Source organism: Symphalangus syndactylus, chromosome 16 (assembly GCF_028878055.3).
Source record: "Symphalangus syndactylus isolate Jambi chromosome 16, NHGRI_mSymSyn1-v2.1_pri, whole genome shotgun sequence".
NCBI lineage: Eukaryota > Metazoa > Chordata > Mammalia > Primates > Hylobatidae > Symphalangus > Symphalangus syndactylus.
Window position 1 is genome coordinate 68,827,775 of NC_072438.2, and position 25,662 is coordinate 68,853,436.

The 25,662-nt window shown below is 43.7% G+C and overlaps 1 protein-coding gene and 1 long non-coding RNA gene across 4 annotated transcripts in view; one reads left to right on the top strand and one right to left on the bottom strand.

Annotated features, from left to right (window-relative positions):
* Positions 1-11,256: 11,256 nt before the first annotated feature.
* On the bottom strand, positions 11,257-12,431 carry LOC129464839 (uncharacterized). Its single transcript, XR_008651772.1, has 2 exons — positions 12,307-12,431; positions 11,257-11,527 (listed from the first exon to the last, which is right to left on the bottom strand). It is a non-coding gene; the product is annotated as an uncharacterized lncRNA (long non-coding RNA).
* A 21-nt stretch (positions 12,432-12,452) lies between these two features.
* The window catches only part of CAPSL (calcyphosine like), a 28,167-nt gene continuing 14,957 nt past the window's right edge, over positions 12,453-25,662 (top strand). The window contains exon 1 of one of the 3 annotated variants that reach the window (XM_055246213.2): positions 12,453-12,579. The gene's annotated coding sequence lies outside the window, so the exon portion shown is untranslated. Of the gene's footprint in view, positions 12,580-12,609; positions 12,700-25,241; positions 25,365-25,662 lie in introns of those variants that run through there. The other 2 variants (XM_055246212.2, XM_063619326.1) reach the window with 2 other exon arrangements.

The window sequence follows — 25,662 nt, forward strand, 5'->3', positions numbered from 1 at the left end:
AGGATTTTTTTTTTTTTTGAGGTGGAGTTTCTCTCTTGTTGTCCAGGCTGGAGTGGAGTGCAATGGCACGATCTCGGCTCACCGCAACCTCTGCCTCCCGGGTTCAAGCTATTCTCCTGCCTCAGCCTCCTGAGTAGCTGGGATTACAAGCATGCGCCACCACACCCAGCTAATTTTGTATTTTTAGTAGAGACGGGGTTTCTCCATGTTGGTCAGGCTGGTCTCGAGCTTCCTACCTCAGGTGATCCACCTCCCTTGACCTCCCAAAGTACTGGGATTACAGGTGTGAGCCACCGTGCCTGGCTGGTGCAAAGGGTTTTGTACTAATGAGTAGGAGGTATGTATCCACATCAAAGTGTCCCCACATGTACGGGAGAATGGAGACTTTAGGCTTACTAATAGGTGATAGAATTAATCTTAGCATTCGTGTTTACTGTTTCCTTGGGAAGCCTACCCACTCTTTGCTAACCTCCTCCCTTTTGACTGGCATTACGTTTTAGAAAATGTGTAGGTTGGTATCAGGGTGGAGGAAAGAGCACACCATGGGGACTTTTCCCTTCTGGGGCCTCCACAATCTGCATGTAATGAAACGCTGCATGTGTGATAAAGATAAACAAGAAGAGCACATAACACTCACAGAACCCATAGCTTCCCAGGAAATGAAACACTAGATTGTAGCAGAGCTATCTCCTGAAATCCTGCTGCCGGTTTTTATGGAGTGCTAATGAGTCTGTAAATATTGTGCTTGTGAAGCAGGCTCACTGTGTACTGGTTCCCAGTTTTTCTGAGTATAGTGAGACAGATCATTTCTCCCCATATGAGTTAGATGAAGTGGGCCTATTATTTATAGATTGGCAGCAAGGGACAACAGAAGTCTAGGATTCATTGCCAGCTGATCCCCCAAGGCTCAGGGACTTCCCCAGGGTGGATGGCATCTCACCTGCCTGTGGCCCACTTGCACCACAGCTGAGGCACACAGGGAAGCAGACCACCCTGGTTTTGTACCTCAGGGACAGCATGACATACTGGGCTACAGTGTTGAAAGACCTCCTGTTTTGGGGGGACTGGAACAGAGCCCTGGCTGTTTCAGCCAGACTTTCCCTCTATCCAGATGTTGCTGATCCAGCACAGTCTACATTATTCCTGTGACCTGCAAACCATAGCTACAATACTTTTTACCATGCCCAAGGTGACTACTACCACAGGGAGGATGAGCAGGCCTGCCCAGGGCAGTAACCTAAGTAACCTAGCCTGGGATCCCTGGGATCTAAGTTAGAAGTTGCTAAAGGGCTCAGAGAAGATTCTTTCGGTGGCCCAACTGTCTGCAATCAGATCTTCTCTACCTGTGTTTCAGCAATACCTGAGTTGTTTATCCAGTTACAGCAGGAGGTGTAGGCAATTGCATACAGTCTTCCCAGTTGGGCTAAAAGGCGGTCTAGAGCGATTCTGTTGTCTAAAATAATCTTCCCAAGAGAGTTGAGGGATGTCTGCTGGGCTACCAAAGCAGTGGCAGTAAAGGAAGAAATATCTGCCATGGTCAGGGACAGGCTTATGATTATTTCTTTAGGAGTGCTGACTCCTATCCATGCTATTAAAGATTTCATAAAGAATGTAAACCCAGAGTCACTTATACCTTCTGATATATCTCTAGTTGGCCGGGTGTACAGCTTTAGGCTGCTGGCCCAGTGATGAATCTCATTCCCAGGAGTGGTATATAGGGGCACCCCCAGCATGCAGGACCCAGCCATCCACTGGATTTCCAGGCACAGACATTGCTCATCCCATTTTTGGGTCACCCTCAGACTGCCCATGAAGAAATACGTAGCCGTCAGTTGTACATAGCACCCTTTATCCCATTTTATTGTTCAGTGGCCTACTCGTGGGTATGGAGGCACAGCCATTTGCAGCTAAGTCATAGTTGCATGAGCTCAGTTTCACCCCTATACTATTGTTTATAATGTCCCTTCCGAAAGGGCCAGCATGATTGCAGTCCTTGTTTTCGTCATTGCCACTGGGACACTTATCTTTCATGTAATCAGATAAAAGTAGTGTGTCAGGCCGGGCACGGTGGCTCATACCTGTAATCTCAGCACTTTGGGAGGCTGAGGTGTATGGATCACCAGAGGTCAGGAGTTCAAAACCAGCCTGGCCAACGTGGTGAAATCCCATCTCTACTAAAAATACAAAATTAGCCAGGCATGGTGGCGGGTGCCTGTAATCCCAGCTACTTGCGAGGCTGAGGCAGGAGAATCACCTGAACCCAGGAGGCAGAGGTTGCAGTGAGTTGAGATCACACCACTGCACTCCAGCCTGGGTCACAGAGCAAGACTCCGTCTAAAAAAGAAGGAAGAAAGGAAAAAAAGAAAAGAAAAAAAGAAAGTAGTATGTTAAACTATTAGCCCACCAAGGTTTTACTAATTGTGGTCATGACATTTTGCCACCTTAGGCCAGTTAAGTTAAAACAGGGCACCTCTGGTTCCCTTTCATGGCAGGATGAGAGGGCCACTGTGGTCTGTGACAGAATAAGGTCCAGGGTGGTCGATTCAACACTTCATCAGTTGACCAATTGTATTAGGCCATTCCTGCATCACTATGAAGGAATACCTGAGACTGGGTACCTTATAAGAAAAAAATGTAATTGGCTCATGATTCTGCAGGTTTTACAGGAAACATGGCATCAACATCTGCTTCTGGGGAGGCCTCAGGAAGCTTTCACTCAGGGCAGAAGTTGAAGCGAGAGCAGGCACTTCACATAGCAAAAGCAGGAGTGAGAGGGTTGGAGGGAGGTGCCACACTCGACAACAACCAGATCTTGTGGGAACTCACTCCCTATCGCGAGGCCAGCACCAAGCCTTGAGGGATCTTCCCCCAACATCCAAACACCTCCCACTGGGTGGCACCTCCAACACTGGGGATTACATTTTAACATAAGATTCGGTGGGGACACAGATCCAACCCATATCACCCATGGTGACCACAGCTTGGGAGGACCTAAAGAAGGCATTGTGCTTCCAGGCCCCTGCTGCCATGTCCTTGTGGAGAAAACAGAATGACAGGTTGGTGCCCCACCCCCACACCTTCTGGAGTATCTTGTGTTCCCTAACTATTGGATAGGAGTCGGGCTCAGTTGGTGCGGCACCCAGTCCACAGGCTACTACCTCTTCGGCACCCACTGCCCTTGTTGCGTAACCCAGACCTGTCAGCCTCTGTTTTCCAGTCCAGAAAGGGAGGAAACATCCTGTAAAAACTTGACATGTCTGAAAACGCCACTCACCCAACCGGAAAGATCAGATGTCCCTGGAGCCAAGAGAGGGACCTGTGCATGGTGGTATTCGTTGGTCCTGTCCATTGCTCTATGAGACTCCATATAGGGGAATTAACAGGGGGAAGCATCACCTCCGGTTTAGATTTTGTGAGCCCTGTCTGGGGTACTGTGGAGGCCCAAACCACAAGCCACCCCTGGGAGGCGAATTCTAAAGGGAGAAAGGAAAAAGAACGGTTGAGAATACTGTGATTGGGATTTCACAGGTGTAGCCTAATCAAGCAGCTGCATGATCCACCTCCACACTCACCAAGCCCAATGTTTCCTGACATGCTCTCAGGGCTGTGCTTCCCTGGCACTGGAGAGCAGTGTTTAGTGTCCGTATTGCCCTAGTTGGATAGGGGTACTATCCCACTAGCAGACCATTCCTTGGTCAGAGTGAAGTCCTGCAGTGTATCCAAAAAGATGATAGAAATTCTTTTCATGGGTTGCCATGGTAGTCCCAGCATCCATGCAAGTGACAGATATTTCTCCCTTTTCGGCAGCGAGTGGTTGTAGTCTTTGTTCCCACACAGAGGTCCTTTAATAGTTCAGTCACTTGGTTGCCATTTTCGTGACCTGAGAGGGAACAGCCCATCAGTCAAAAAGTATGTATTAAGATATGGTAGCAGGGGTGGCTGGCATGGCCATCACCACTGTGTGAAGTTGGCCCATTGGGCAGAACATCTACATCCAGTAAAAGTCAAGAGATGGCCATTCACTGGCTGGCCATCTGAAATTACATCTGGGAAACCACAAGAGACCCCATCGGTTTGTAGTTTCCCAGAGCCATCTGTAAACCAAGAAATGCCAAGTGGCCTTGGCATTCAGCCTGCAACAGTCCATTGTTAGTCTTCATGCCCTGAAGGCCTTTTTGACCAGTCAAACTGGGCTGTTACATTGCAATAGGATGTTTTGTACCAAATCCAGAATTAACAAAGCAATGTGCAATTCTGCACTCAGTATGCAGTACGGCTTTTGTTGAATAACCCACTGGGACTTGGGTAGCTTAGGTGACAGGCAGGAGTGGATATGTCCCATTGTTATGGCTCAAATTCTTGGCTGTGAGGGGCAGAGCTTCTCAGGCAGCCGTGATGTTCTGTACCAGAGCAGCCAACGTGTCAATGCCTATAATAATGCACTCAGGGGTAGGAACTGCAGTCACTACCACACAAAATGGCACAAAAAGCCTTATCCAAAGCAGATAAACACCTTCAGTCACTGTGTTCATCTTAAAACTTTCTGATGTCATCAGTTTAATTTTTTCTCTCTTTCCTCCTTTTCGCTTGACAGCAGTATAGGACCACTAGTCTCTGGTGGGCACCTGGAAACCTTAACCTTACCCCTAACTGCACCATCCAGCCAGACATTTGGGTCTGCATTATCCCTTCTTCAAACACCCACACTAACCATGCTGTGCAAGACTTCCCTGGACTTTCTCTGTATCTGCCCTTTGAAAAGAAATTCTCCCTCCTCGTCAGGTCCCACATCTCATGTTGGTTCTCACTCAGAGACCTCAGGGATCATCTGAGACTGTCTTTCTTGTTCCCTCTCAAGTGCCTCAGGCTGCTGCTGAGTTCCCACTCCTGGAAGTTTCCGGCCCCAGGAATGAGCGATTACATAAGTACCCCCAAACCAGAGGATTATGAGCTGCGGTCACATTTCCATATCCCTTTCTGCTGCCTATGTTCATGCGGCCAGCTCGTTCACATCTTTGTGGGTGACTTTTGTTCCACTTCTCACTGTTCCGTCCCCAGAAAACATCCAGATGCATGTTGAGACCCTGCAACCCGGACTGGCCTTTCCACCATGTGTTAGAAACTGGGGGGTATCACCCCTCCTGTTTCCCTAATAAGCCATGCTTCTGTCAGACCGAACCATGCTTGCTGTGTCAATTTTGTTAAACAGGTTCACTGTGCACTGGTTAGTAACTTATCTGAGTCCAGTGAGACAGAACCCAGCCTTCACCTCCAGCAAGTGACATGAAGTGGGTTTATTACTTACAGATAGGCAGCAAGGAGGCCTAGATTCATTGATTCATTGGGAGCTGATTCCCCAAAGCTCAGGAAAGCTGCCCAATGTTGACGGAATCTCCATTTAGTGCGCCACACTTGCACAGCAGATGAGTGACCCCAGAAAGCAGCCCAGCCTGGGTTTTATACCTGAAGGCAACGTGACACACTGGGCTAAAGCACTGAAGGACATCCTGTTCTAGAGGTGGGGGCATGGGAACAGAGCCTGGGCTGTCCCAGCCAGTTCCTCCCTGTCTCAAGATGTTGCACTCCCAGTATACTATTCTACAATTATTCATGAGATCTACAGGAGAGACATGATAGGAGAACTGGATCAGCCCGAGGCCATCTAGAGAACTGTCCTGCAGTGTAGGAAAAGAGAAAAGGACCATGGATGGCCTGCAAATGAGTTAAATGTGTGCCCAGGAAGAGACAGTCTACATTGCACATGAAAATTCTGAGAAAAAGTCCTCGGAGATCCAAGCTTTGATGACAGGAAAAGGACATGAAAGCATTAGGGACCGTTGGTGATAGTCAGGAGAAGTCTTCATTTCCGAGGAGGAAAGGATGAAAGAGAAGGGGGAGGCATTCTTTGGATACTGGATGATGAAGAAAAAATATGCAACAGGAGGGAATGTGTGGTTCTGCAGAGGACAGACAAGTAGGAAGTTGGACAATGCAACCTCCTAACCCCAATCACCAACTGCAAAATCCATGCATTAAGGAGATCGCAACTCACCATACTCCACCCTACCAGATAGAAGAGTCTTAAAATTGAGGGAAAAGCATCATTGAAAATCCCAAGTGAAAAATGGGCAAGGAGCCAGGCTCCTTGCCACCATGTCTCAGAGCAAAGCAGCCACCAGAGCTTTGTGGGTCCTTGAATCCACAGGAATGCCCACCTCACCATCCACCATGTCCCAGAGCCTGCGGAGACTCTGGGGGCTCCCGGGGCCTCAGGCCTGTCTCGGTACAGGCCTCCTCCTTTCTTTGCCGTCCCAGGCTGGCACGAATGCCTTCCCTCCTCCAGGATGGTAGGCAGGGGTGCTTGGTTGTCACCTCATTCCTCTGATGGAGATGGGGAGTCAGGAATGTGAGGGTCACAGGGAGCTCCCCGGGCTCCCTGCTAACTTCTCCATAAAAAAGTTGTTGGTGTTCGCATGTTCTCACTCATAGGTGGGAATTGAACAATGAGAACACTTGAACACAGGAAGGGGAACATCACACTCCAGGGCCTGTCATGGGGTGGGGGGAGGGGGAGGGATAACATTAGGAGATATACCTAATGTAAATGACAAATTAATGGGTGCAGCACACCAACATGGTGCATGTATACATATGTAACAAACCTGCACATTGTGCACATGTACCCTAGAACTTAAAGTATAATTAAAAAAAAAAAGTTGTTGGTGTTGAGCAAGACAAAATAACTGAACACTGGTGAGTCTGTTCTATTCCATTCTCTTCTGTTCTGTTTTAGGGGTATGTAAGGGTGGGAGAGGTGTGATCTTGCTATGGTGTGACTCTGACAAGAAAGCAGCTTACCAGACCCCGTTTCAGAATCTTGCTGGATTTTGCTTCCTCAGGCCGGACGCTGAACTCTGCTGGGCCTTATGATTGAGCTGAAGTAGGTGTTTGGATGGTCCAATCAAGTCTGCTTTCCACAGCTTCCAAGTTCACTGAGCACAGAGACCATCTGTTTTCTGGACACTTTGTTTATCTAACTGCAATTATACTCTTCTTTGAGGATTCTCAACACCAGTGTTATTCAAATATCCCAATAGACTAACAAATGAGAAGAAACTTGAAAAAAATGGGCAAAATCTGAGAGCATAAAATTTACACACACACATCTGTGCACACACATGCATCACCTAAGTGACCCTTAAACACATGAAAAGATGCTTGCCTTTGCTCACTTTCAGAGGAAGGCAAGTTAAAACTACATTATGATACCATTTCTCATTAGATTGGCAAATATTACAAAGATTTAGTAACACTCTGTGGTGAGGCTGTGAGGATACAGGCTCTGTCAGCTTTGCTGGTGGGGAAACAAAATGGTAGAACCTTATGGAGGAGGATTTGGCAATATTTAAGAAAACTACACAACACATGCATTTATCTTTTGACCTAGGATTCTCACATCTAGGAATTTTCCTTGAAGATTATCTCCAACAAGATCCAAATACATCTGCTTATTGCAGCATTATTTACCATACATTGAAAAATATTAGGAACATCCTAAATGCCCATATATAGGAGATTAGTTGAAGAAACCATGGCACAGCCACACAATGGAATACTATACAGCCATGTAAATGAATTAGAAAGATTTCTATAGAGCGAAGTGTTGTAGGTTCTAGGAGATGGTTTATTCTTTGAAAGAATTTATAATACCTTCTGTGTATCTGCTTATTTTTGCAAAAAGAAATAAGGAAGGATAAATTAGAAAAGAATGAGACTGATTATCTCCAGGGGCTGGGTGGAAACAGGGAAGGGATTGGGGAGGAAGTGACTTTTCCTTTCTAGATAGGTTTGACATCTAGAATTATATTATTATCTTACATAGTTTTAAACCTAAATTAAAGGACAGAGACTAAATGGAATCAACATAAAAATAAATTGGCTATATTTCAATAAATAAGATAACCATACTTAAAAAGGATAAGTAATATATGTTGATTTTGAATCTGTTATCTATCATCTATCTATCTGTCTGTCTGTCTGTCTGTCTATCTGTCTATCATCTCTATCTCCCCAGTTTAAAGACAAAAACAAGTACAAATAAACTTTGAAGTCTAACCAGTGTTGTAGTGTTGTTTAAATCATGATGAAATATGGATTTCATAGAATTTACTACTTCAACTATTGAAAAGTGCACAATTCAGTGGCATTGCATAGAGTCTTGCTGTTGTGCAAGAGATGAGACTCTGGATTTTGGACTATTGAGTTGATGCTTAAACCTGTTAAGACTTTGGAATTAGAGGGGTGGAATGAATGTATTTGTATGTGATAAGGACATGAGTTTTTGGAGGGCAGGGACAGAATGTTGTGGCTTGACTGTGATTTTCTTTTATCTGACCATCCCTGGATTTAGCTCTAGTAATCATCGGCTGATTGCCATGCTGTTTTTATCAATGATCTAGTATAAAACAGGTTGATGCTACCAAATTCAGATTCCTTTAAAAAGATAGTTTCTAAAGACAATGTTTGAGATTTTTTTGGACCTAAGAAGGGCTCCTCCCAGCTGTCTCTTTTCCCAGTTTCCTCTGGCAAGTTAATCACCCTACAGTTTAACTTGTATTTCCAATGAATCTACCCATAGCCTATCAATTGCCTTTCACCACTAAGTCCACTGTTTCTTTGTTTTTTTCTGTTTGGGTTCTCTTGGGCTGGAACCACTCCATAGTTTTTGCTGAAGATGGAGCCAATTCCTTTGCAAAGTCTATCAGTCAGGTTTTCTCATTAAAACAGAGCAGTAGGATACCTTTATTTTTTCAAGGAATTGGTATAAATGATTTTGGAATTGTAAGAGTTGGCTATCTGAAATCTGTAGAGCAGGCCAGCAGGCTGGAAACTCTTAGGTGGGAACTGATATTCCAGTCTTGAGGCAGAATATCTTCAAATAAACTGATTGCAGATATTAATCACATCTAAAAATAATATCAGAGCAACACATAGATTAGGGTTTGATTTAATAACTAGGTACAATGGCATATGTCAAGTTGACATTAAAAACACAGTTTTATACAACTCTTCTATAGCATACTGGGAATATACTAACTCTTCCCCAGAGTGGAGGTCCTTGGGTGATGTTCACTCTTATTCTTGATATTCTGTAACATAAATACTGTGAAGTAATATATTAGATTTTAAGGAGATTGGGAAGAATACAATAGTATTCTACACACACAAATTCATAACAAAATACAAGGTAAATACTCATAACATTTACAATCCTTTTGCAACTGATCATATGGTGACAGCTAGCATTTGTATTTCATATGCCCTTTGTCCTCAGTGAGTAACACAATTGATTTTTTGCTTGACTGGGAAGGGGACCCAAATATTCATTCTTGAAGAGTTGGGGTTATTAGTTTTCCTTACTGAATTGGGTTATTGTAGATTTTTTGTTGACTTTAATAAAAGGGCATGGGCTTGCTTAGTGATGTGCTAACAGAGTTCCTTTATTCCAGGCTTACTCTTCTCTTTAATGACCTATAACAGTAAACCAAAGAAATGATTGCAGTTGTGACAAGTGCTACAAAGAAAATGAAAACATAGTATTTGCTACTTTTTTTTCCAACTTTTATTTTATGTTCTGGGGTATATGTGCAGTTTTGTTACACAGGTAAATGTGTGCCATGGTGGTTTGCTGCACAGATCCTTCCATCACCTAGGTACTGAGCCCAGCATCCACTAGCTATTCTTCCTGATCCTCTCTCTCCTCTCCCCACACCCTCTGACAGGCCCCAGTGTGTGTTGTTCCCCTCCGTGTGTTCATGTGTTCTCATTATTCAGCTCCTATTTATAAGTGAGAACATGCAGTATTTGGTTTTCTGTTCCTGCATTAGTTTGCTGAGGATGGCTTCCAGCTCCATCCCTGTCCCTGCAAATGACATGATTTTGTTCCTTTTCAGGCTTACTCTTTACATCAATGTGTAGTAGCAACTCAACTTCACTTGGTAATCACGTCTTGCATGATAAATCCAGTCCAACATTTCAATCTCCCCAAGCATTTAGATACCTTCCTCTTCAGTGTCCCAAGGCAATTCTGGTATTTCAGCTTCATTTAGTGTAGGCCACCCTTTGTTTCATCTTTAACTCAAACAAACAAACAGAGCTCTATATAACCCCTTGAGCTGCAACTCTATATTGAGAATTTGTGCTTTGTGGGCCTGTATCAGTAAATTCATCTTGAGTCAACTTTATGTTCCTTCTACCATTATTTCACACTATTAACTTACATTCTCACACGTATTCACCAGATTTCTGTCTGTATAAATTGAAAAAATATGCATTACTTTTGATACGTAGTATGTCTCCCATTGGTTCACAATTTTAACTCTCTTTCAAGCCTGTTGGGACTAGAGTGTAGATATAGTTCTACAAGCCAAGAAGTTTGGTGGAAGTAGGTTCTGAGGATAATCAGCAGTGTCTTCCAATCAAAATACCTCAGAGGTGCTAGTACACTTTCCTTTGAAAAATCAGGATGAAACTTCCCAGACATGAATAGCAGGGTTTCTCCTACTGGCAAAGAAGATGCAGGATAATTTAGAGGCTAAGTGTCCTCAGCTTCATCAGGATTTACTCTACATGTTTCATTCCAATTTTCAGAATCTCATTCCTTCCCAATCAATTCCCTCAGTTTACCAGAAGATACTTTGCCTGGTTGGAAATTCAATTTGCACTGTAATTCTGCCACTCTCAGGATGAGACTGTGGATTTGATTTTCTGAAACCTCAGGCTGATGACAATGAGAGATAAGTACATTCCTCTGGGAAGACATAGAAGGTTTCAGATCATTTATGTGGAGCTTGAACTTGGAATTTCAAGCCCTGAGTTCATCCTTTTTCTTTTTCTACCACAGTTAAGAGCAGTCATCCTCATCACATTTATTAGTTTGACTAAAATATTTTAAGGTATCATGATTACCCAGAGATTTGCCTTTTATGAATATTTGATTAGGAATCCAGTAGTAATATTTTGCAAATCTTTTTACCACATTACACCATAGACTATCATTGTCTTCCTTACCACTGGAAAGAATACTTACGCCTTAAAATATAATCAATCACGTCAGAAACCCAATACCATAAACCCTGATCCAGTTTTTTGAACTGGATCTGGTAGATACTATCTCTACACATGGTAAAACCCTTGGAATTACACCAGTTGCTAGCAATAGAAACAAGCAAAAGCATTGCTTAAGTACTCCAGAGATTTTGTTCTTTTTACTTTATTTGACACAGCCTGGAGGCAGACTATTGAGGGCTTGCCCGGTGGCTCCATCATGCTGTCTGTCGTCCCCATTTTCCTGTTTCTTTTTTATCTTTTCTTAAATTATTGCACCAAACTTGCTCTCTGGTAGGTGGCTTTCAAGAAATACTTCATATTTAAGTGCTTGTGCCCTTATATTTGCTTTTGCATTCACAGAAGGAATTAAGTTTTTTCTTAAAAGTTTCAAATGCATGATATCTTGTGGGTTAAACCACTGAAAAGAAAACATTAGAGATCTGAGGTTGCCCTGGAAGAACCATAGTTCTAATTGCTTAATTCTGGGACAATTCTTCAGACAATTCAGATAAAAAGATGAAATAGCTACTACATATACTCCCTGCAGATACATGAAAGGACCCAAACCCTTGTCAAATCCGTGAAAGAACTTGCCTGGTAGTCTGCAGAGCTGGGTGCCTGGCATCTACTCAGTTCTGTGAGTTCTTATACTGCAAAGAGGTTGCACACAGCCAGGATTATGTTATATACAGAGATGTGTGTGTGTGTGTGTGCGTGTGTGCGTGTGTGTGAGAGAGAGAGAGAAAGAGAGAGGTGTAAGGTCTGAATCAGCAGTAATTATACCTGCCTGCTCCTGAGAGCAGGACGTGCAGGAGTGGGAATGGCAAGCGTAGGGTGGATGTCATAAATACACAATGAAAAAGAACATAATGTAGATATTTTCCTGTAAATAAGCTACTAGATTTCTTCTTATCTGGCAAAGTAACTGCTAGGGAACATGCGAAAAACAGAAGTAAAAAGAGACAAAAAAAGAAAAGAAGAGAAGAAACCAAGGATGAAAACAGCAGAAATGACATCCTCTGCAAATGCAGAGAAGGAGGGAGAACCGTGAGTCACCTATAATTACTCCTGGGTGCTCCCAAGAGTTGTGGTTTTAAGACTCACCTGGTAATGAGGCACCCTAGCAGTAAGCTTTCTGGGGACAACAGAAGGACAGGAAGGTGCTGCCTAAAAGAAAGAAAATGTGCTGAATACTACCTTACAAAACATGGGAGACAAGTTTTGATGCTGTTCTAGAAACCAAACCATTGCCAGCAAAACTTCCCGGCTGGCTTTTCTCCCAGTGCAAATAGCTTGAGCTTTCACAGTCACTGAGATTTCCTAGGCAACAGGAGTGTAAACTTGAGAAAAGGCAGAACCAGAGTAGAGATTGACAGTGAGCTGAGCCAATCAGGCTGTGAGTCTGCAGCAGTGATCCCAGGCCCTCCAATTAATACCAAGAGAGTGGACCAGGGCCTCTGAGGAAGACAGGTAAGAGGGAGGAGGCTAAGGTGGCATGGGAGGGACCAGTTTTCTTAGACGCAGGAGACAGCGTCCATAGTTTCAGTTCGAAGCAACTGGTGGCAAAAGGTTAAAAGGTTAGCATTTAAGGTAAATCAATGTTTTTATCTATTCTATGATTTGATTTTTTTTTCTTGGTGTGTTTTTCTTAGCCCAGAAAAGAAGACAGTAGATGTTACTCTCTAAAAAGAAAACCTAAAAATCTTTTAAGAGTTCTTGGACTAGAGAAGCCATCAGTAGGCTGTCAGTGCAAAGAGGAAAGAGCTTGGTACTGGGAAAGATTTTTGTAATCTTTGCAAAAAAATGCTTAGATAAAAATGTACAAAAATAAATTTCATTCAGTAAAGGGGAAGGAAGTAAACATTATTGAGCAGTCATTAGGTACTAGGTATTTGAGTGTGAAGAGTTTGGGTGAATTGCTCTAATGATCCTGATGACCACTGATAAAACTGAGCTTCAGGGAGGTTCAGCATTTCCAAGTCACAAAACAATAAAACATTTCAACTTTCATTCAGACCTTGCTTTGTCTGATAATTAAACTTACGCTATTTCTGCTATACACTGACAACTGAGAATCAGAATAAAATCAGAATGCTTATTAAAGTGTATGTACATGGCTTGGTTTTACTACCGATGTGTGAACTGAGACAACCTCCAAATCTCTCTGTGCCTCAGTTTCCTTATTTTGTAAAAAGTGGATATAGCTATGTCTGTAACATGTAAGAATTGTTATCAAGACTTATTTCATGCCAGACAAATTTTCTGCTCTAAACAAATTAACTTTGAAAAACTTGCAAAACACAGGCCACCCTTTTAGCAGAGAACATGGGACAGAGTAAGTGTGCAGTAAATGTTTCCTATTACTGTTGTTCTTATCTTTTGCATAGTCCCGGAGGTCAGCAAAGTGTTTCTATATAAGGCCAGAGAGTAGGAAATTTAGGCTTCATGGGCCAGAAGGTCTATGATGCAACTATACAACTTTTGAGTTGTAATGTGAAAGCCGCCACAGACCATATAGAAATACATGTATGTGGCTGTTTTCCAATAAAATGTTATTTACAAAACCAGGTGGAGGGCCAAATTTGGTCCATGGGGTGTGGTCTGATGTCCCGGGCCTAGATTATTTTAGGTTATGTTTGCCTGCACTGAGGGCATCCTTCATAACTGCCCGTGGAAAAGTGAGCCTTATTTGCTTTGGGTGAACAGAGGTGAAAAGGGAAAAGTCATCAATGTGTTGACGTCTGCCCTTAGGGCTTTCCTTAGTCTTCTGCATCGGAGTGATCCGGTTGCTCCACATGTTTAGAAAGCTTCATGCTCCACATGGTTTTGTGAAATAAGCTGATCTAGACATGCTCACACTCTTACTTTTTGGAATAACAATATTTCTTCTGCCAACTGAGGCAGAAACTGTAAGTTGCCTACTCAATAGCCACTGCCTTCTTTTTTATAAACAGAACCTTAGGGGTGGCAAATTATTCAGCCAAAAATCAGGTTTCTCAGACTCCTTTGGAGTGGCTGATGAGATTTACATAGAAGGCATTGGGTGAATCTTCTGGGAACCACTTCAGAAAGGGCTGATTTCACTGGAAAGAGCATCCTTCTTGCCTTTTGCCCTTTTTCTTTTCTTTTGCTTGGAGTGTGGAGGTAATGGCTGGAGCTGCTATGGCTATTATGTAGGAATATTATGTACCCTTAGGCAACTTTGAGTGTAAAAACTATGCTAGGGTAGAAAGATAGTACAGTCTGGGAACACTGATGACTGCTTGAAGCACTTCCAGTCTTCTTTTACGTGAGAGTAAAGTAAATCTCTATCATTTTCAGATATATGACCTATTTCTATTATGAGTCGCTGGACACAATTCATAACTGATACACTGATCTACACTGATGTTGGCACTATGACATTGGATTTCTATCCCTTAACACTTTTTGGTTTTCTAGAAGTATCAGTTAAGAACAACTAGGGGCCGGGCGCGGTGGCTCACGCTTGTAATCCCAGCACTTTAGGAGACCGAGGTGGGAGGATCACAAGGTCAGGAGATCGAGACCACGGTGAAACCCCGTCTCTACTAAAAAGTACAAAAAATTAGCCAGGCGTGGTGGCGGGCACCTGTAGTCCCAGCTACTCGGAGAGGCTGAGCCAGGAGAATGGTGTGAACCCGGGAGGCGGAGCTTGCAGTGAGCTGAAATCGCACCACTGCACTCCAGCCTGGGTGACAGAGTGATACTCCATCTCAAAAAAAAAAAAAAGAACAACTAGGATACAAATAATTGACTAGATTTCTAAGTGGCCATAAAATAAACATTAAAATAGACAAATGACTCCAAAAGAAGCATTCATTCTAAGGGACTGCAAGATAGTTACTAAGTGATTTTGGTGACTAATGGCTGCAAAAGGGCAAATGTCCGCCGGAGCTGTGTCTTTACTTGCATCTAAAAGGGTGACAGAAGATGTACCAGTTGGGCTTTGTCCTTGCAGTGGGTTTGAAACAAGTGTCTGAAGTCATGACTTCATGGCAAAAATGGAATATTTGAAAGCTATCTTGTTGGTCTTAAGAGCATAACCACTGAAACCAACAAAAGCTTTACTTTTCTTTTGTCTTGGTTTTATTTATTTATTTCTCTATATTGCAATTCAGCTAACTCTTTGCTTACCTTTGCATAGTTTAGGTAGCTTCATATTCTGTTTCTTTAAGATGTTGCATCGAGCAGGTTGACCTAACTCAGAATAGATTGTAAGTTATTTCTTGGTAAAAACCCCAGAGACTCAAGGCACAGCAAAGGGAAAAGCAAGATGGAGAAGACAGCAAGGAGAGAGCTATTAGGAGAGTGCATGCCCCCTACCATTCCCAGTGGATGCTTATCATGACAAGGACCCTGCAAACTTGGGGCCTCTGTATTTCATTAAACTTTGTTTTGTTTGTTTGTTTGTTTGTTTTTACCACATGATGTCAGTTACATGGGTTCTTGAATATTATGCTAAGCTGTTTATTTTGCTCTCTTTCATAGTCAAAAGTGCTGGAGAGGCTGTTACTTGACAAAATTCTACTGAGAGAAGAGGTTATAATAGAGTGATTTTCTCTCTCCTCATGAGTCTTAGGGGTAGTTGAGTCTCTTCTCACACTGGATTGCTAGTTATTTTACCCAGCTAAAGGTCAATATTTAGGGTCAGCCCAAACATTGCAGGAATAAGCTTTTTGCCGTCTGTATCAGTTAGGAATATTTTTGACTGGATGTGACTGAAGACCTGACCAACAACAGATTAAACAGATGATACAAAGAGATTATGTTTCTTTCAAGACTGGAGTGTGAAGTCAAGAAGTTGCCAACATTAGTTCAGCAGCTCGATGGTGTCTGGGCTCTAAACTGGTATGGATGTGATTCCCTTGGCCCTTCCCTCATGATTGCATAGAGGCTGGCATAGCTCCAGACTCCACATCCTCACTCAAGGCACGAGGAAGGCAAAAGAGATGAGAGAGATATTCCAGAGCTCTCAGCACTTTCCTTTGGGTCCCTTTGGCCAGAACTGGTTCCTGTGCCTACCCAGTAGAAAGTGGAATAGGGCAGAGAAAAAGAGAAATAGAATGACTTTGTCTCAACCAGGTGGCAGTGTCTAAAAAATTAGCAGTAATTCAAATTTAATCAAGTTAAAACTACTTCTAGGAATGTAAACTTCCAAGGATTGGAACCTTGGCTGTCTCATCCATTCCTCTTGTATGGCACATAATAGGTGTTCAATAAAAATGGGTTAATGCAGAACCAAGACTAGAGTGAGGCAAGGTAGGTGTTTAGGGTACACTATTTAAGGAGACACTCATTCTCAGGCTTGGGCAAGTGTATGGTTGACATTTGCATGATTCTGAGACTGTGTTCCTCTTTAAACATTGTGCCTTTCTCTTACTTAGCCCTAGCCCCAACCCTGGTTCAGTGAATAAAGTGAAATATGAATATGTATGAAGTAAACACTTTATCACAATGATATTTATAAAATATTATTTTAAAAATGTACCATATCACAAACATTAAAATAAGGACTGAATTCACAACTCAAAGATCAATAGAAAGAAGTAAAGACTGTGATTTAGCATAAATGGGCTCTACACAAACCTGCCTATTGAGAGTGGCTGCAACACACATTTTAAGCATTTCGAGAAAATGTATTCTGATGCAGAGAAAATGTGGTAAGATGCCAGACTTCAGTGACATCTTATTTCCACAGTATGCTATGTCACTTAAGTACTGATGAAATGCCATCATACTTTATGTGGTATGTGGAAGTTGGCAATCCAAACAAAAACCAGATGTTTCATATATTCATACATTTTAGAAAAAATTTAAAAAATAAATTGTGGGAAAATAGTAAATGGTATAAAAGATAATCAGTGCAAAAGTTTTGAGTTTGATTTAAAAACCCTCACACATCATTTGAATTAAAACAAACAGAGAAAAAAATAGCTGCTGCAAGAGGAAGAGGCTAAGTAAAGTTTTTCATCTTAACCAGAAGGTATTTACACTGAGCCTTAAGGATTTGAAAACCCAAGCAAGGACCTAAGATGGGAGAAGGGGTCATGTTTAGGGACTGTGAGTGGCCCGGATTTGCTCTGCACTGCCGTCCTCACTCTCTGCTGGTATGAAATCTAGCAGCACTCCCAAGCATTCTTTTCCCTGAAGCTTTTCCTTTCCTGCATCTCTTATTTCATGGACCTTCTCTGAGTCCCCAAAGCAATTTATCAGTTTTAAGCAACATCATGGTGTAGCTGTTGAATGCAGTGACTTAGAACTGTTTTCAAGGCTGGGCGCGGTGGCTCATGCCTGTAATCCCAGCACTGTGAGGCCAAGGTGGGTGGATCACAAGGTCAGGAGTTCGAGACCAGCCTGGCCAACATGGTGAAACCCCATCTCTACTAAAAATACAAAAATCAGCTGGGCGTGGTGGCAGGTGCCTGTACTCCCAGCTACTCGGGAGGCTGAGGCAAGAGGATTGCTTGAACCCGGGAGGCGGAGGTTGCAGTGAGCTGAGAATGCACCACTGCACTCCAGCTTGGGCAACAGAGAGAGACTCTGTTTCAGGAAAAAAAAAAAAAAAAAAAAAAGGGAACTGTTTTCAGCCCTGGCTCTGCTACTCCCTAGTGGCGCATTCTCAGACAAGTGACCTGGGTTCTTCAGGTCTCTGCTAACTTCCTGTAATAGGGCAGTAGTATTTGATAGAATCCACCATGCGAGGCAATGTGTGGATATATGTAAAGTCCTTAGCCATGGACTTGGCCCCCAGCATAGTTACAACTGTATTACTACCTCTTCTCTTCATGCCTTTATCTTGCCCTGTGTTGTGTTATAATAAGGCCTTACTCCTCTTACTAGAAGGTGACCTTGTATTTCCTGTAGCTTATGTTCTCAAACTTAGGGATACATGAAAACCAACTAAAAACAATAAAACGCCCAGCCACAGCACCTACACCAAGAAAGTCTAATTTACTGTGCTTGGCGAGTGCTGTGGGCATCTTTATTTTTCAACAGCACCCACGGTGGTCCCAGGTCTTTCTCTATAGCAGAGCTTCTCAACTTCAGTACTGCGGACATCTCTGACTGGTAATTCTTTGTTGCCGGGGCCATCTTGTGTATCTTGTGCAGGATGTGTAGCAGCATCCCTGGCCTCTACCCATTAGATGCCAATAACACTCTACCCTACTTCCATTGCAACAACCAAAAATGTCTCGCAGGAGGCATTACCAAATGTCTCCTGGGGGTGGGGGGATTGTACCCAGTTGAGAAGCACTTCTCTACAATTATCACCTGAAGAGTTAGCACAGTGCCTTGCATAGCTAGTAGTGCTAAGGGCATGTTCAGTTGATTCAGACTCAAATGGGTCCTGTGAAGTAACTCTCACAATGTCGACAACACTGACACACACTCTTATCTGAGGTTTCTGTGTACTGCAGAAGCCATGTATTCAAACTGCCAGAGTCTTCAATTTCGGTCTCTTCGGGAGGACATCACTATTTATTTACTTCCTAGCCACCTGCTAGGCTATACTCAACACCTAGTGCTATAGTTTGAATGTTTGAAATGCATGTTGAAACTGAATCTCCAATACAATACTATTAAGTGGTGTGGTCTTTAGGAGTTGGTTAGGTTACAAGGACTCATCCCTCATGAATGAGATTAAGGTGTTTATAAAAGTCGCTTTGCAAATTATTCATCCCGTTTTTGCCCTTCTGTCTCTTCTGCTATGTGAAGACACAGCATTTGTCCCCTCTGGAGGATCCATAGTTCAAGGTACCCTCTTAAAGGCAGAGAGAATAGTCCTTGCCAGGCACCAAATCTGCTGATACCTTGATCTTGAACTTCCCAGCCTCCAAAACAATGAGAAATAAATTTCTCTTGTTTATAAATTACTCAGTCTATGGTATTTTGTTCTAGCAGCAAAATGTACTAAGACCTCTGGAATGCAATATTTATTTCAGAAGGGCATTTTCCAGGGGGAAACTTATTGAGGAACTATGGGTTTTTGCCATCTACCATGTAGTAATAGCTAGTTTATTGAATGGACTAAAGTCAGTGCAGATGTTTAATTTTTTCCATTAATTGCCTTCAGACTTGGTCTGTTGTATATCTCTTCTCATACCTGGATGACATTTCAAGTATTGAAAGGTCCACCAAGTCTTAATCAAAATTTCAATCTTATACCCAGTTTCCAAGTACAGAGAGAAAGAGCAAAAGCCACATCAAGTTCCCCATCCCTATGGGGGACTGGTCTCAGTGCTCAGGTTCAAGCCTGAGCTAGCAGAAATAGGGAATGTTTTGTCTTGGATGAGAATTTAAAAGAAGGCAAATGTTTCCCACCTTCTTGGAACTAGCTTGATGCCCTACAAGCCTCATCAACAGCTGCCTACTCTATGCCTTTCTCCTTTCTTCTCTCCCCATGGTAGAATGTTTTCAAAGCACATGGGACAATTATAGCAGCCCCAGGTTCCTTGCTATTGAAAATAGCTAATGTAATGGCACAGGTATCTAACAATTACAGAAATGCCTAAAAAATGTTAAAAATCATGACATGGTCTGGCTATGGGGAAAATGGGCTTAACAGCATCAAGAGGTGGGACAGGCGCTCGGACCAATTGGACTGCAGACGGCTGCTGTTGTCACAAGGCTGGACCTGCAGGACTTCCTCAACAGGACAGCTTCCTCACAGTACGTGCTGTCTCAAGCAGTGGGGTGCAAAGGAAGACTGTCCAGGCAAAATCTGGTCCAGCCATCGCGACTGCACATCCCTGCCAGCAGGGAAGCCTCCTTTCCCCTCCTCAAGCACATCTCGCCTCTGTCCTCTACACCACATTTGCTGTCCCTTTCTATTTACCTAATTCTGTCCTTCCCTCTCCACTTTAACACAGGTTAACCCTGCTCTTCTCTAAAGTTCATCCGAGCTGACTAAACCTGCTTCAGTTCTCTTTCAAGGAACGGTCTTTTCCCTGAAAAAGGAAAACCAGGAATGTACTGTCAGAGAGGTCAAAGGAGGGAGGGTTTCTTGAGGGTGAGGTGAGAAGTTTCCATTGGATTTTGCAACAAAGAGGATGGAAAAGCCTTGGTGCCTTATAGTGTCTGGATCAACGATCTCTAGGGTTGCCTCTTTAGCAATAAGATCACCTTCTGTGTTTGCAGTAGTTGGCTGCAGATGGAGAGGAACAAAGGAAGAGAGATGTAATTCAGCTTACTGCCACCAGGGGGCACCAAAGACAAGTCAATAGATGCAGGCTAGGGCTAGAGCAGTTCCGTCTTCCAAGGGTCCACTTAAATCTGTCTCTGAACCTTACAGAGGGAACCATGAAGATACAGACTCCATGCATTTACAGCTTTCCACATCCTTCCTACAATAATTCGCAAAATCCAGGCAGACAGAGTTTTGCGTGGCAGTTGGTTATGCACCAGGAGGACAGTGGAATGAGACAGCCTTAATGGGACCATTGCTACCGTGGCTACACTCTGCCTCTGCCCCAAATCTCCAGGCTTCTGTGAATATCCTCCCTTGCCGTCAGCCACTGGAGGGTGGGGGTGGAGAGCGCAAGCAACAGCTCTGGATGCCAGCCCCGAGTCCGCCCTCTCCCTCAAACTGCATGTTCTGCCACTGGCCATCTTGTATCTCTTCCTCTCTCTCTGTCCACACGGTCCAGGCAGCATAGCTGGAAACAACAGTCTCCCACTGGCTAGCCTGTCCCGCCTTCCTATCCATTCATTCTTCTGACTTTACAATGCAAATTGCCTTTCCCTTTTTTTTTTTTTTTTTTTTTTAGACGGAGTCTAGCTCAGCCGCCCAGGCTGGAGTGCAGTGGCTCGATCTTGGCTCACTGCAACCACCTTCTCCTGAGTTCAAGCGATTCTCCTGTCTCAGCCTCCTGAGTAGCTGGGATTACAGGCAACCGTCATCATGCCCGGCTAATTTTTGTGTATCGGTAGAGACGGAGTTTCACCATGTTGGCCAGGCTGGTCTTGAACTCCTGACCTCAGGTGATCCGCCCGTCTCTACCTCCCAAAGTGCTAGGATTACAGGCGTAAGCCACCGCGCCCAGCCAGAAGACTTTGTGGTCTCCTGTTTTTTAAGAAGACATTTTCCCTTTTTAAGAAGACTTTTTAAGAAAATTTTTTCCTTTTTTAAGAAGACTTTTTTCCTTTTTAAGAAGACTTTATGGTCTCCTGTTGCTCTCAGGACAAAATCTAAATCCCACCGTGGCACCCCAGGCTCTTTGGGATCTGATGGCTGCCCGCCTGGTCAGTTTCATCTTTACCCAAAATTCCCCTTTCCCTACTTCCTCCGAATCTCCACTACTGTTCATCTCCCCCTGCCACCAATACCTCTGTTCTCCAACCATACTGAAATACCTGTGCTTTCCTAATTATATTGTTTTCTCTCTCACCTGGGTCTAAGCAGTTGGTACACCTGCTATCTAAAATATCCTTCTATCCCCACGTCCCCAGCCTCGATAACTACCACCTTCCATTAGGATGAAAGTTCAGACATCATCTCCTCTGAGAGGTCATCAGGAAGCCCCACTCCCAGGCCAAGTAAGCCTCCCGTCCTCTTGTGATTGCATCCCCCGCTCAGCCCCCAGGCTGTAAGCGTTGTCTTGGGCCCGCTTCATCCTACCCCTAGCACAGTGCGTGGCGCTTCCTGAGCTCTTAGCAGACCTGTGTGGAAGGCAGAGACTGAACCGCACGCCTGGCCGGGGGAATGTGCAGACGCCTGAGAACACGTGGTGGCGCTGCGGCCAAGTGCATCGGGAGCGCAGCCTCTTCTCCGCCTTGCACAGGGATGCGCTCCGTTGTCACCACGCCGGATCTTTAAGGTTCAGACAGAGTCTTCTGCAGGCAGAGACACTTTGTGCACTGCTGTGAAGTCGGTGACATATGTTTGGGGACTGACTCTTGCCCTGGTGCCTGGCGCCTTTATTGAAACTTCAAAGCTGAGCATCTCCCTTCTTCACTTGAGATCCTGTGCAATCGTGCCTTCCTTAAAAGCCCCGGTGCTTAATAAACTTTATGTTTTCCGTTCCGCTTAAATACAGGAGATCAGGATTCAAACTAATGAAGACTCTAGGCTATTAAGGGCTTGCTCCTCTGAGGAATTCCTCACTTTCCCACACTCTATTCCAGCATAGTGCCTTGAAAAAAGTACACAATACACTTAGCTGGTGGTTGGTGAACTGCGTGATCAATGATTAAAAAGGATGCTTACTATGGGCATTTCAAGTTTCATGGTAGGCTAGCAGGAGAGAATGGACTTTTTTTCCCCTTGAATTTATTAACTTAGACTCTAGAAATAAACTGCCCACGTCATCGCTGGGTAGGGTCAACCTCAAGAGGTGGGACAGCCTGGGGTACTGGGCTGGCTGTTTCTTGCCTTCCTGGACTGGATTCCACTTTCCTATGAGAAAGCACCATCAAACTGTGCTTTGAGATTCGTATATATTATTTCACAAACCACAAACATGATGAAGCAGAAAGAGCCCTGCTTGGGAATCAGAAGCCCTCTGTTTTGGTCTTGGCCAGGACTTTTGAGCAAGTCACTTTGCCAACCCAAGCCTTTGTTTCCAAGTTTGCAAAATGAGGTTGTGCTAGAGGATCTTCAAGGGTCATACAGTTCTAACAGCGTGTGGATTACTGTGAGCCACGTTTCCGTGTGACTTGGGCAGGTTACCTGATTTCTCTGCATCCTAATTTCTTTATCTGTGAAATACCAATAATAGTAGTAACTAGCTCATGGACTTTTTCTCTTTTTTAACTTTCACTAATTTACGAAGATGACTGCATGCCCAGCACACTTTAAAATTTATTTTTTAAACTGACAGATAAAGTTGTATGTATTTACCTTGTATAACATGATGTTTTGAAGTATGTATAATTGTGGAATGACTAAATCTGGCTAGTAACATCTGGGCATGGGTTTTATTTTATTGAGATGAATACACATAACATAAATTAGCAATTTTAAAGTGTATCTTACATTCACAATGTTGATAAACCATAGTCTATATCAAGTTCCAAAACATTTTTATTATGCACGAAGGAAACTTCACACTCATTAAGCAGTCACTCCTCACTGGCCCTCCCACCCCAGCCCATTGCAACCACTAATTTGCTTTCTGTCTCTATGAATTTGCCTACTCTGAATATTTCACATAAATGAAATCGTACAATGTGTGACATTTTGCGTCTGGCTTCGTGTACTTAGCATAACATGGCCAAGGTTTGTCCACATTGTGGCATCTGTCAGTACTGTGTTCCTTTTTATGGCTGAAGAATGTTCCATTGTATGGCTATACCACAATTTGTTTATCCATTTATCCATGGATGGACATTTGGTTTGTTTCTACCTTTTGGCTGTTGTGAATAATGCTGCCATAAACGTGGGTATATGTGCATTTGTTTGAGTTCCTGTTTTCAGTTCAGCTCATGGGGTTTTTGTGGGAACTGGACCCATGCTGACTACCTAGTGGGGGCACCACTGATGCCTTTAATATTATTCCGAAGGTGTGCAAAGAGGGTCCCACTGGGGATCTGTCCCAAATCCAGGAGCCAGATCTCACTTTCTCTCCATGACTGGTTTTTAGTCTCTGTTTCTTTTCATTCTCACTTACTGTCATGGATCGCAGGGAAAAACTAGAGCAAAATGAATGAGGTGGAGAAGGTAGGGAAGATGTCATGGGAAACGAGAATGGGAGGTGAGTGGCTGGGGAAAGCCATTGGGCCAGTATCATGAAGCAGGGTAGAGGGTCAGGAAAGACGATGGTGGTCTTGGGAAGGATCAAGACTCTGAGGTGGGTTTAGAGAATGAGAAGGGCATGTCGACACCAGTTCCTGCTTCCATAGGGGTTAGGGTGGGGATGGGGCACATGCCACTAGCAGAATATGGTCAGGGCAAGAGAACGGCTCAGGCAAGGATGAGTAAGGCAGCAGGAGATGGCTAGATGAGTGAATTGGTGGTCTTGTCCATGACTCAGGATTCTGGCTGTCAATGAGGGGAGAGTTAGAGCTGAAGCTGGGAATGAGCTCTGGGAATTGTCAGCTTGAGGTCAGGTGACAAAATAGTAATAAGCAAACGCCAGTTAGAAAGCTAAAGCTGCCAAGAAGGGCACAGTCTTGGCTGCAGGTATCCCTGTTGGATGAGAATTGGAGCATGCTCCTTGTGTGTGCCTGGCAAGAACAGAGATGGAAGTCTCTAAGAGCAGGGTGTGCCACCCTCTGGAGTTCCAGGGAACCTCTGCTTAGGTGCCAGAGGAAGCAGAGGAAGACGTGTAGCTTTAGACAAAGCAAGTTTTTCCTAATGTGGAGTAAAGAGCTGGGACCGAGACAGGTCTCCTTCTTGACCCGAGGTTCAAGAGAACTGAAAGGAATTGCTCCCACCTTCACCCACATACTGCAAATCTGAATACAGGGCAAGAAGGAGGGATCCTGTACCTTGGCTCGGCGGAGGCTGCAAGAAAGTGGCTATGTTAAGTGTGTGCATCCCTGAGTTGTCTATTCTGGCCTCAGTTATCAGCTTGATGAGATTCCCTTTCCCAAAAGTCAAATAAGGAGTACCCTGTATGGGAGACCTTTCAGGGTGTATAGGAGAACAACTGTCTTGGCATAGACGAGGTTGTGAATCTGCAAGTTGCTGTCTTTGATGAAAATAATTCAGTCCTAATGTAGCACTTAGGGGAAGTGCCAGAATTTGACTGGGGAGGGAGCCTTGAAGCCAGGGTGGAACCACATTCTAATACCGTTTTTTTTTTTTCTGCACATTGCATGCTGTCCTTTGCACATCCTTCAAGCCTCTTGCCTCTCATTCTTTTCATTCACGACTCACCAGTAACTTCTAGAGTCCCCAATTTACTGAGCATGTGGACTCATGAGAATTAGTGTTCTTTGAAGCTGGGATGGAATTTAAAGACCATCTTATCCAATCCTCCCATTTAACAAAGGAGGAAACACAGGCTGTGAGATTCACTCACAGGCAGGTTACCAGGCAGATGGGGGTGAGGGGTAGGGGGAGTTGAGGGGTGGGGATTGAAGAGTCAGGACTATAACCCAGGTCTCCAGGCTCCCAGCCAAGTGCTCTTCCCACTGTTGTGCAAGCTTTGAGAGCTCAAGTATGGCTACAGGAGTTTGTACGTCCCTTGGGGACCACTCAGGAGACAGCACTTCACTGCACCCATCCTAAGAACCTCGTTAGGTGTTAGTGGGCACTAACCTGTGAATCAAGGAGATCATACCCACTACAGGTAAGAATCATTAAAGATCAAGTGCTGAAAATCTCATTCAAGACAGAAGCAACAAAATCAATGTTTAGACCAAAGAGGGGAACATTAAATGTGAGGGTCAAGGGAATATGGAAAATTCTACATAAAATAATACGGCATATAAGGTTGGTTCAAAAAAGAGAGTATAGAGAAATTGGACTTCTTTTATAGATGGAAGAGGGCTTCAGAAAGATCAAAGCATCTTGGGAAATGGTGATATATTTAAGATTATTGTCTAGGCTGGAGAAACCAGATGTCCTCAGGACTAGGTAAGTAAGTT